The sequence below is a fragment of the Corapipo altera genome, unplaced genomic scaffold, assembly GCF_003945725.1.
Source record: "Corapipo altera isolate COAL_440 unplaced genomic scaffold, ASM394572v1 55, whole genome shotgun sequence".
NCBI classification, from domain to species: domain Eukaryota; kingdom Metazoa; phylum Chordata; class Aves; order Passeriformes; family Pipridae; genus Corapipo; species Corapipo altera.
Window position 1 is genome coordinate 17,735,552 of NW_020884882.1, and position 12,268 is coordinate 17,747,819.

Here is a 12,268-nt window from a genome sequence, read left to right on the forward strand (position 1 = left end):
CTCTGGCCAGCCCGGTCCCGCCGTACCCCTCTGGCCAGCCCGGTCCCCCCGTACCCCTCTGGCCAGCCCGGTCCCGCCGTACCCCCGGCCAGCCCGGTCCCCCCGTACCCCCGGCCAGCCCGGTCCCGCCGTACCTTGTCTCGGCGCAGCAGTGCCCGCTCGCCGTGCATGGCTCCGCCGGCCGCCCCTGCCCGGGCACGGAGCGCGCCCGCCCCGCCCGCCCCCTCGCGGCACGGAGGCTCCCGGGCCCGGGGACCGCCCCGCCCGCGGCCCGCACGGATCTCCCTGAATGGCTTTTACACTTTCGGCTCCCGCGGCCACCGGCCCGGCGGGGACCGGCCAGGCAGCTCCCGGGCGGTTGCACTGGAACAGCTGCCAGCTGACCCACAGCTACTGCCCAGACGCAGAACCACGTCCGTGTTTGTGAATATGCGCTTTACAAAACAAAAAGTGCTCTTACAGTTAACTGTACCCTCTCTCTCGATTCAATATTCCATATTTAATGCAAAAAAAATCAACGTCTTGCAGGCAGCAACACCGGCCGGCACTGGGGATCAGACAGGATCCTTTCAGAATCCTGAGGTTCTCTGTTTGCTATCCCATCAACAGGAAAACCAGTCAGACACCTGGAAAACCATTTTCCAGAGGAGTTCAGCTGCTGGAAACCACAGAATATCAGTTCTCAGTCAGTTGTGACTCCTGAAATATCAGCTGCTCTCTTAAGAGGGTTTAGTTCTAGAAAACCTTGATCTTAGCATCATCATCATCATCATGGCCAGTCTTTGCGAACGAAGATTAGGGAAAGGTCTCTACCCACGTTTGTTACACGCGTGCTGGTGATACAGGGCCTTGCAAATGCGGGTAAGGCCTTGGAGCCTGTGCAATGGATTTTTTAGGTGAGACACAGTGTGCGCTGAACTGAGCCCACCCTTTAATCCTAAGGTTCATCTGCTGGGGCCGAGTGAGTTTGGACGGTGGCAGCGAGGTCCTCAGGACTTAGGTTTGTTTAGAGTGACCTTCTCTTAGATGGATGGCCTTACAGGGCTGAACGAGCTCCATCTGCCCGGGTTTAGAGGTCGGATCTTGGCATAAATCAATGGAAAATTGGTGCTAAGAATTCATATTAATCAATGGGACCAACAATATGCATGACATCAGTACTGCACAGAGAACATGCTGTCTCCAAAATGTAGGGATGTACATTTTTAAGTCATACACATCTGCTAAGATACCTCTTCTTGGAATTTATAATTTCATTAAGGTTTTCCCAGGGCTGTCACTGATCTGATTTCTCCCTATGGCCTAGAAGGACAGAAAGACCCCGGTTGTGCAGGGCATGCCTGGCCTGGTAACATCACCCAGCACCCGTGGCACAGCTGCTCTGAGCCTCACTCACAGAGCAGCTCTGCCAACCTGCCCCCACCCCAAGAGCAGCACAGCACAAGGTGTCTGTGCAGCACACAAGACAATCTTACTACTGTTAACTGCCTACGAACCAAGGGCTTCTCAAAAAACCCATCAATCCATTTGTGACAATCTCTACCTACTCCAAAGCAAGGACATTTTAGTATTAGTGGCAGATGAAAAAAAGATCCACAAATTTTATGCAAAATGTTAACAAATTTATTTGATATAACATTTTATCCTTTTTCTTCATAATCCTTTTGTTCTGGGCAGCAGTAAAGGTTGAGTGAGTGTGGGACTGACCCTGTGTCCCAGAACCAAACAACTGCTGATCACCAGCTCTTCTGCAGCCCACATGCTCCAAGCTGAGATCTGCACAGATAAGTGTCATGGAACTAATGGGGCTTCAATATTATGTTGCAGTAAAGAGTTTCTATCAGCTCAATGTACTCCAGGTTGGGTCTAATTAGTCTACGTGTGTGGATAATTACTATAAATTACACTAACAGTACACTCTTCCTCTCAGACACAAGTTTTGTGAGAGAAAAATTTAGTACAAACTTTCTCTTCCCCTCCTTTTAAAGTCAACTGACTTCAGCAAATCTGCTCAGGTTATCTCCCTACACCCGTGGCAGAAAATAACCTAGAACAGCAGTAGTAGAATAAACCATGTTGGGACAATTGCTTTATAATTACCAGCTGTGTGGATATTAATCTGGGATAAGAAAAAGAGTTCTTTCCAATGCAAAAGGAAATGGCTGTGCAAAGTGCAGTTCTGGAACAAAACAGAGATAATTTCTTTGTCCATATTGACAAGACTTTGTAAAGGGAAGACTCGGCACAAACTGTGTCCCTGGGAAATTCTGGTGATGTATTATTGAATTTGAGATGCTTGGCAATCTGTCCTGAAAAGATGCTGGTAAATTAAATACTGTAATGGTCAATGCTTGCATAAGAATAGGGATTACAATTCAATAGTCAATCTCCCCTGCTATACAATTTCCCAGTATACTGACAGTCCCGGTCAAGGGGAGCTGTGTGCCCTCCCACCAGGAGGTGCTCTGAGAACTGCTCTGGCACTATGCCATGAACCAAATGAAATCATGTGAAGACCTTATGCTTTGTCTCTCTCAAGATCTCACCGAATTCCCAGCACTGTCTACGCTCTCAGGCTTCCTCTCCTGTACAGGTTTGCTAATGTCTATTCTGCAGCACACAGCCCAAAACCACTTCAGGATTCTGCCTTTTGGTGCTGCTGAAGATTAAACATAGAAGTTCCTCTAAAAGTGTTTCACCCTTTTAGAACTTTTCCAGTGAAAACACATACACAAAATCATTCACCAAGAATATAGACTGTTGTTTTCAAACAGGTAGAGTAGCTGCATAAGTGAACAGCAGCTTTCAGAGCAAGCTTGCTGCAAGGGGACTCCTGCTTCCTCCTCCCTTGCCTGGAGCTTCACAAGTGTGACTGAAAAGTGTCATGTTACTTAGAATAAAAACATACAGGGCAAAGTGAGACAGGGGAGCTGAGAATGACTGCCACACACAGCCTCAGCAGTTAACAGCACCCAAGGCACCCATGTTAGTCACCTTCCTGGTGACTGTACACCTGAGTGGCAGCTAAAACTAACCACAAAAACATTCAGAAGTTGTTTTGTTTCCTTTTACCACTGTGCTGAAGGCAGTTCAGTCATACAGGCAGAAAATCTAGGAGACTCATACAATGTCAAGTTTGAGACTTCCTGTTTGGAAACACCCCTCATTAACAGCATCATTAGCATGTGACAGGTGCAGCAATGGGCTCAGGAACTTGGCCAACCCCTCCATGCTGAGTGGGCAGACATCTCCAGCCTCAGGCAGGCCCAGGAGTGGAGATTCACAGTCTCTGATGACATTTACAAGACAGTTGGTTCATTAGTAAATAAGATCTCTTGTTAACGCCTTACAGGGAATAAAAATCAGAGGGAAGAAAAAAAAAAAGAACGTTCTTTGTGCCTGACCATGTCTGTGGAGTTACAGCCCCCCAAGGCCCTGCTCCATTGGATCTGCATTAAACCACCTGAGTGTGTATTTGAATAAAGCCACACACAGAATCCCTGGCAGGTACAATGAAGAGCTATTTAAACATCACAAATTACTGTGAGGTACCTTCATCATATTCTATTAAATGCCATCAACAGCCACAAGTCATCTCCCTGGAAGACACCTGCAGCACATGACTTGAAACACCTGAGCGAAGGTGGCACCAGCCCCGCTATCCCGGGAGCGGGCAGTGCCCTGTCACTATGGATCCAAGACAGACACTGCATATGGCACAACTTACCACAGGTCCCAAAGAAAATAAAAAAGCGACACAAATTCCCCTGCCTCACACACCCAGATGGTGCAATAAGCTATTTATGATCTACAGCTTATCAAGAGTTGAGAGTGTTTTTCTAATACTTTGCTTTTCAAAGGTTGTTACCAAATCACAGATCAGCTGGGGTTGGAAGGAACTTCTGGAGTTCACCTTGTCCAACCCTCTGCTCAGGCAGGGCCACCAAGGGCCAACTGCCCAGGGCCATGTCTAGGAGGCTTTTGAGTGTCTCCCAGAACAGAGGTTCCACACTCACATCCTACATTTGTGGATCTGTCTGTATTAAAAACTTGGGCCTGTAAGTCTCTCTGTTCCAATGCTGCCACACATCTGATACTACCAACTCTGTGGGTCACTATTTATTTCCAATTGCATATTTATATGATAGCAAATCCTGTGTAACAGCATAAGGGAGAATATTTCTGATCATTCACCTCTCAATTAAATACAGACAGAAGATCCAAATACTGATGCACTTAACCATCCCGAGAAACACAGCTGCCCACTCATGTATGGATTCATTTATGAATCCACCTTCCACCTTCCCTCAGCAAGTGCTCAGGGCGCATACAAGCTCCTGCTCTATGAAACATCTGCCTTGGCTTTACTGCCAAGAAGAATACAAAAGAAAAACAAAGAACACATCCAGTGTGATTCCTTGTGACACACGGTGCAGTTATCCTGAAAAACTGTATTGGCCGACTGAATGTTCAGAAGCTGCTGCAGCTTTGCATTTTACAGAATTAGAGAATCACAGAATCAACTGGGTTGGAAAAGACCTCTGAGATCGCTGAGTTCAACCTATGACCTAACACCACCTTGTCAACGAGACCATGGCACTGAGTGGTCTCTAGGCTGGCAGGCAGTATCTGTCACAACCAACACGAGCCATTCCACGAGGGAGCTCTGGTGAGTCCCTGTCAGTCCAGGACAATTGCTGGTCCCAGATGCTTCTCCCACAGCACCAGTGCAGTGGAGCTTGGTGGGCCTCACGTGTTCCCCCTGCTTGACTCCACCTGCACAGGGCCCTGTGCCTCTTGGGAAGCAAACACATCACTAACTAACTGGTTAAGAGGTAGTTGAAGCTACAAAGCTGACTTACACTTTTCCCACCTGTGGTTCAGGCAGTGCACCCCCAGTGCCTGCCAGCCTGGTGCAATGGGCTCAGGCAAGGAACACTGGACAAGCTGTTCCCTGAAACGGGACGGGGACATGTGGGACCAGGCACCAGCTTGGCCCACGAGTACTCACTGACACAGGAGACAGAAGGGACTGACACGGTGCAGTGTAACATCTCCCTTAAGAGGTTGTCTGTGGCCCTTTTAATTCTTTTAAAAAACCAAATTGTTGCCAAAGACATCACCTTCTTGACTTCAAACTTCTGAAATCTTGAGAAAAGGTATTTTTGAGTGCAAAAACAGTAAGGCTTGGTGGCCCAATTCAGTAATGGTTTCCCCAAGCTACAGACTAGTCAAGCAGAAAATCATTGGTGTTGACTGAATAAACAGGGCAACATTGTGGGTGATGCAAGTCCAAGGGAATGGATACAACAATCTGGCTGGAAAAATAAAAAAGAACTGAATTATACACAAGGGCTTGTAGAAGGTGGAAACGGATGATGCAGCAAAAGATATGGCCAAAATAACATCCATGGATGTTTATTTTAGCAGCTCCTGATTTTTAATCTGAGGGGAGTGCCAATCAGGCCAGGAGTTACAATAATAATGATAGGAAATGAGGTAAACCTAACCAAAAATTAAGTAAAGGAGTCAGCAGGAGAGGGTGGATTAGGAAACAAGTTTATACAAGCTTTTATCAGAAAGTGACTATATAAAATCATGGGGTTTTGTTTGGTTTTGTTTTTTTTTAACTCATCCTGTTTTCACTAGTGTCTGAATCATATCTCATTACCTGAGACACAAAATTTTTGTTAACACTTTCCAGAGAGTAGAGTGGTTTTGGCTTTTTTTTTTTTAATGCTTCAAGCTGCTATCTGATAAATAAAGATTATTACTGCATGTTATATATTCATTTGTAAAGAACAGAGTTTAATTTTGTGGTTGCAAGTTAACTTTGACTTGCAAAGCACTGAAGAAAACTGGGTCTAGAGTCTGGGAGGACAAATGCCTCTGAATGATCCCGCTGCATGATTCATCTACACAGATCCTTTGCAAGAGCAGGGATTCCCCTTTTTCAGGGGATGTTTCTCTCTTGAGGTTTAATATGCATGCCCCCTCCAAGTGTTTAGTCTAAAGGGCTCCAGTACATGAGCAGAGCAACTACACTTCTACACTTACTTCACTTCTTTTATTTTTAGCTGTAGTGTTTTCTGCAGGAACGACACAGAGCATGACCATAACCAAACTTCATCCTGAAAGCAGCTGATCCAATCAACGGTTCATACAATATTGAGTATTTAAAAACAACAGGATTCATGTTTCCTGCAAACACACTGCTTTGTCATTCCTGTAGAGCATTTCCTGACACATTGTTTCCTTATTTAAAGCCTTTCTAATATAACATACACAGTACATCAGCTGATACTTGTCACAGCTATGCAACAGAACTGCTTCAGACTCCTGCCCTGTTCAAAGACAGCTTGTGTTTGCCCCAAGTGCTGCAGGTGCTCCTGCATTAGCACCACCTAAATCTCTGATATTGCTCCAAGTGGCAAACTCAGCTTGTCAAGGACAAGTACAATGTGGGCAAGGGCAGTCCCTACAGCCCACGGACACACGTTCCCCAGGCTGCCAGCACATGGCACGGCTGCCTTGGGAAACCTGGAAGAGGAGAACACTGAGCAGTGAGACATCAGAGAGGAAGGTGTGCTCAAGGGACGATGAACACCCAGCAGTCAAGCAACAGGGCACCTGTCCAGAAATCCACAGGGAACACTGAATCAGGTAAATACTGAAATCACTACACTGCTTTTGGTATTCTTGCAAAAGCCAAGAATCCTAATCGAGATCTCCATTTAGAAACAGCCCTCAGTGCAGCATCTCCTCAGCACATGGTGGAAAGCTGCTCAGGCTACCCTGACCTGGCCTAGAGAGCACAGAACATGGTATTCTGTGCTCACTACTCCTCTCTCCAGCTCTTGAGAGGTGATGCAGCAGCCTGATGTTATATGTGCCAAATGCAAAGCAGACAGATCTATCAACCTGGGAGGTACAACACCTTTAACCCCCGTCTTCCTACTGCCCTGTAGTGCCGTGGTCCATATCACTGCAACCTGGCATTTCTAACAGGGCTGTTTCTGAGAGCCACCTGTGTGCCACTTTTGTTATGAAGACTGATGAATGCAGTGAGACAAAGAATACACGTCCAGTACAGAAGATATTATTCTCCTTTGGGAAGAACTGTGAGTCGATTAAGTCAATGGATTAGACATATGTGTTTCAAACACAACAGGAACACTATGCAATCTCTCAACCATGTCTTCTGCAGATGGTAACAGGCAAACCTTCAGCAATGGCAAAGGCAAACAGCACAAAACCAGTCTGAATCCTGGATTTCTTTTTTCTCCAGAAAAGAGCCACAATGGATGGGAGAGCTAACTGTAACAATTCAAAGAGAAATAGCTTCTATTTTGCGTTGCAGATCAGAGCATCAGAGACCTTACTGCCTCTCTTCAATATTTAATAAATTGAGGGAGAGATACTGTTTACTGTTAACTCAAGACTAGGAAAGGCCAATGCCAAGCTACACAGCTCAATGAAACCAAAGAAACATACTTAATCATTTCTGAAGGTCACCAGCTCCACAGGAAGCAGTATGCTTACTCTTTTTCTACCTGAAGAAGAATATGGTTCTGCAGTTTGTTTACTACTTTGTGAAAATACATTTTGCACAGCTAAAACAGCAAAACAAGAGGTCACACTAAAAAAGCTACCAATGCAAGTACCTTTCTCTTAACACTGGGCTGCATCTGCACCCACCTTCTTTCATTATTCACTGTTTCATAAAAACCAAATCCCAAAACAACAAAACCAGAAAATCCCAAAAACCAGCACCATATTTGATCTTGTTTATGGATTGCAACACTCACTCAGACAGGAGCCTTTTTCATACTTTCCAGCTTATGAAGCAAAGAAAAGCTATATAAAAAACTAACCACTGAAAGTCAGCAGCAGTGCCCAGAGGAAAAACACAGCGCTCCCAAGGCTGATGCACAAAACGAGGTCAAATTCCATTAGAGATTCAAATAAAACAGCCAAACAAGACAGCTACTGCTGTTCCAGCGATGCTCACAATCTCCTCACCTTTGCGGGCTCGCAGAAGTCCCTTTCGCAGCACACGCAGGTACAGCAGCACCACATAAACATCCCCGCGCGGCCATGGGCAGCCCCGGCGCTGGGCAGTGCCCTCGGCCGGCCCGCTGGCCGAGCATGGCTGAGCCGGGCCGGCCCCGCTCCGCTCCCCGCCGGCAGCGGCAGCGCCGCTCCAGCCGCGCCGCACGGCCGGGAAGGGCATTTAAAGCTGCAGAGCTGCCCAGGCGCCGTGCAACGCTTGGCACTATTTTTAAAACCACACCTTCGAGCCAGAAAAATGGTCCAGGATAACATAACCAAATCGGGAGCAGATCGATAGAGTCAAAGTGACACAGTTGTTCCTCAGCGACACAACACAACAGACCTGGGGGCAAGGGTCGAGCAAGAATTGATAACCGATTCCAAGATGCACATCAGGACATAAACCCACCTATAAACTATATGCTCTAATTGCAGCACTGCTGAAACACTGCTGTTTAATAATCCCTAAACACATTTTTCAGAATATTAACATGATCTCCTGGAAGGCTGAAGCTCTAATTAAAAAGTCATTGTCACAGAACTCCAGCACACAACAGAACCAGCACAGCACTGTAACCAGAGCCGACAACGGGGCAAGAATAAACCTCAGCACCACTCATCCCCTACCCCCAAATTCCTTGTCAAAGATAAGGTGTTTTACTATCATATTTAGAAGACATAAAGCAAAAGCTCATCACTCTGCTTGACAGCTCTGACCCACAGCACCTTAAGCCATCCAGCTCCACTCCTTTGGATCCATTTGTAAAAGGCACCCTCAGCTCACGGCTCCTTCTCCCCTTGCTCTTCTCTGTCTCACTGATACTCCCTGTTTGTAGCAAATATTATCACTCACCCGGGACAGAGACAAGATGATCCAAAGCCAAGCCATTAATTCTGAGTATGCAAGGTGCTCCAAAGGCTGAAATACCAGGAACTGCCAAACCCAACAGGAGTGGAGTGGGCTTTTAGGACTTCCCCACTGCATGAGCCCTGCAGCATGTTTGCAGCCAGCACTGATACAAGGACTGAACTTTCCATTTTTAATTTATGTCTGCCCCTTTGAGCCAATGTCTCTTCGAAGCTCTGACAGACATCACAGTGCTTGGGTTTGGTACGTTTGCGTTTTTGTTTTCAAATCATTCTCTTTACTTGCAGTAATGCACAGGCAATGTGAAGAAATTCTGCACTGACACGTTAATTCACAAAATATAAATTTCAGCAATGTAACACAGGAGAAACTCCTGACTGACTCAAACCATGGGTGACGTGGAAGAAAATACTACTGTGTACAAAATTCAGTTTTCATCAGGAAAAAAGGAAAATAAGAGGAATTAAAATCTGAAAATGTATTCTGTAGGAATCAAATTTAGAAGACAGACAACAAAGAAAGCCATTGTCTTAAATGATACTGGTATGTCAGGTGGCATTTATGGAAAAAACATTATGATGAAAGGACAAGTGCATCGTACAGGCCATTTAGAACAGGAACTGAGAAGAAAAACAGTCCACAGAGCAGGAACAGTAACATCTGATTCATGCAGGAGAGACGCCATGTTGGTGTAGAGGTGTTAAATGATACGGCTCAAAAGCGTTTCTGTGGATGTTTCTGTGATGTCAGAGAACAGGACACGAAGGACAATGGATGAGACAAAAGGGAAGAGGCAGGTGGATATCAGAGCTGTCTGTGGTGCAGTGGGTGACCCGCAGACCCACCCCACTGTCGCGCCGTGCCCCCAGCACTGCCGGGGCCCTGCGGCGGGGAGGGGGCTGAGGGAGTGGTGCCACTCCCCACCCCACTTTGTAACGCTCTGCCACAACACCAGCTGCCTCAAAGCTGCTCCTGTCCATGGGTCTGTGCCTCGGGAAGAGCTCAGGCAGCACCACTGCAGTAACCGAGGCCAAGACATGCACAGAACACAAGTGAAAATGAAACTACCACAACTGACCATAATGCCATAGACTCCAAACTGCAACACAGTGCCGTGAAAATGATTGCAAACCCCCAAACTACAGGAAATCTAATTCAACTGACACTTGCATTACTATTTCTCTATGGGTATTCTCAGGGTTAAAAGCTAAGAGCGTCTCTAAAAATCAATCTACTTATAGAAGTACTAGGTATTGAGATTCTCTGCCTAGAAGCATGCTAACAAACAGCACACAGAAACACTGGTATTAGTTGCTGACCTGCACCAAACGAGGATGCCAGCCCCCATCTGCCACATCTCTGCGCTCACCCACGTGTCCAGGGCACGCAGCAGTCTCAGCACAGTGCACTGACCGCACTGCAGGCGCTGCAGAGAGCGCCCGGCTCCGTCTGCTGCACTCCAGAGCCACGGGGGCACAAACCAGGCCAAGAGCCATCTACCCTGTTGCAAGAGTCTAGTGAGAAATCTCCACTAAAAACACAAACTGAATCATTTCTGTCCTCGTGCAAGTTTAGGGCACACACTGGATTTGGAACTGCAATCTAACACAATATCAAGAAATATAAAAAAAAAAAAAGTCACTTTTTCAAGGAACTATTTCACATTCATATGGCAGATTTCCCTCTCAGAAAGCAGTGTCAATACTGAGAAACATCCAGATGCTCAAAACCAAAAGGTCATCTGTTAATGACAGCAGATCCAATTTAACAGAGGTGAAAGGGAAGGGTGGTAAAATTGCTTGTGTAGAAAGAACATCACTAGCCTTATTTAGGAAGCAGCTTATGTTGGGTACAATCCAGTCCGATTCACAGGAATTTTACTATTGTTCAGATAGGTCATTTCACCATATAAAGGAACAAACAAATCCACGAAAATTCATGAAAATATGCTCATTAGTCTACTTAACATATTCAGAGAGCCTTCTAAAGCTTTATCAAACAATAACAACAAACCCAACCTACCAAGCTGAATTTCACCTCCATTAAGAGGAGTCGGTCTAGCTCCTCATCCGAGAGGAACCCACGCTTTCCTCAGTGAGTTCTGTTACACTCCCAAAGTGTGGCAACCGAGCACTGGTGTCCCATGCTGCTAAAAGGAGACTCCTATACTCACGAAAAAATAAAAACATCATAAAAAGAGCATCCACAGCTACTCTTCCACGCAAATGAAACTCAAACAGCTCTGGCACGTTGCAATCCAGCAGCGAGTCAGTGTAGAACTTGCTGCTGCAGGAACTCCAGCAGTGCTGCTGCCCTTGCCTCACTTCTCCAACAACTCGCTCGGCAGGAGACAGTGACAGTGACCACCACATGATGGGATCAAGTCTCAGCAACGTGGGGTGTCAAAGACATTCCCAAGTGTCTCAGCCAAGAAAAGAAAAAGCCTAGTAACTTGAGCCAGTATTGAGAAGAGCAGGGAAGAGATGGGGCACTGAGCACACTTTCCTGCTAAAGGCACTCTCTGCGACCATCCCACAGCATCAGCAGTAATGGGGGTGCAGCCACAGGCAGCTTGCAGCTTGTTCACATTCTACAGTATTTCTTTCCTGAAGTCATTTTGTAAAACTGGAGAGAGGATGTTGGAGGGGAGGGAGAAGGGCAAATGAGCTTTGGTTGAGTGTAAAAACTTATGGAGATTAGATTCTCATATGACCCCTGTAACAAGAGGAGAACTCTTTCCAAGACCCCTTAAACCAAAAAAAGTTCTGGGAAAAAATGCAGCAGGGGCTAAATATTAAGTAATGCAAAATACGAAGTGAGAGAGTAAGAAACTGGCAGAAAAATCAATTTCCAAGTTGTGATCATTCTCTAACTGCGCTGTTCCCTAAAGTGGTGCTTAGACTGTGGAGAAAAGGCCACCTCCCCGCTCCCTCCCTCCTTCAGAGTATTTCACATGTGAAATGACTCTTGAACACCCAAGGCACACATCTGACTGATGGGAAGGGAAGGAAAGTCAGTGTTAGGGCTCCTGACAGCAACAACTGAACAGTGCACCCCATGTCAAGGAAATTGGGAAAATGACAACACAAAAGGAACCGTTAGAGGAAGACGAATTCCTGGCACTGAAACAGCAGAGAAGCCTAAAAGCAGGCTATAATTATCAGAAGGAAACTGGGCCAGCACTATAGCAGGACATCCTTGATTTGGCTCCAAGTCCTCTAGAGGCACAGGGGCAGAGGGCTCAGGACCGGGCTGGGCACAGCCGGGCAGAGGGCGGCTGTCTCTGCACGGCCCTGCGGCAGCACTGACCAGCACTGACCAGCACTGACCAGCACTGACCAGCACTGA

At 46.4% G+C, this 12,268-nt stretch overlaps 1 protein-coding gene and 1 long non-coding RNA gene across 4 annotated transcripts in view; one reads left to right on the forward strand and one right to left on the reverse strand.

Annotated features, from left to right (window-relative positions):
- TMCC1 (transmembrane and coiled-coil domain family 1) overlaps positions 1–12,268 on the reverse strand; it is a 61,713-nt gene that overhangs the window by 15,064 nt on the left and 34,381 nt on the right. The window lies entirely within an intron of this gene.
- Positions 4,680–6,476, forward strand: LOC113945696. The gene is made up of 3 exons (XR_003527172.1): positions 4,680–4,742; positions 5,428–5,499; positions 6,078–6,476. It is a non-coding gene; the product is annotated as an uncharacterized LOC113945696 (long non-coding RNA).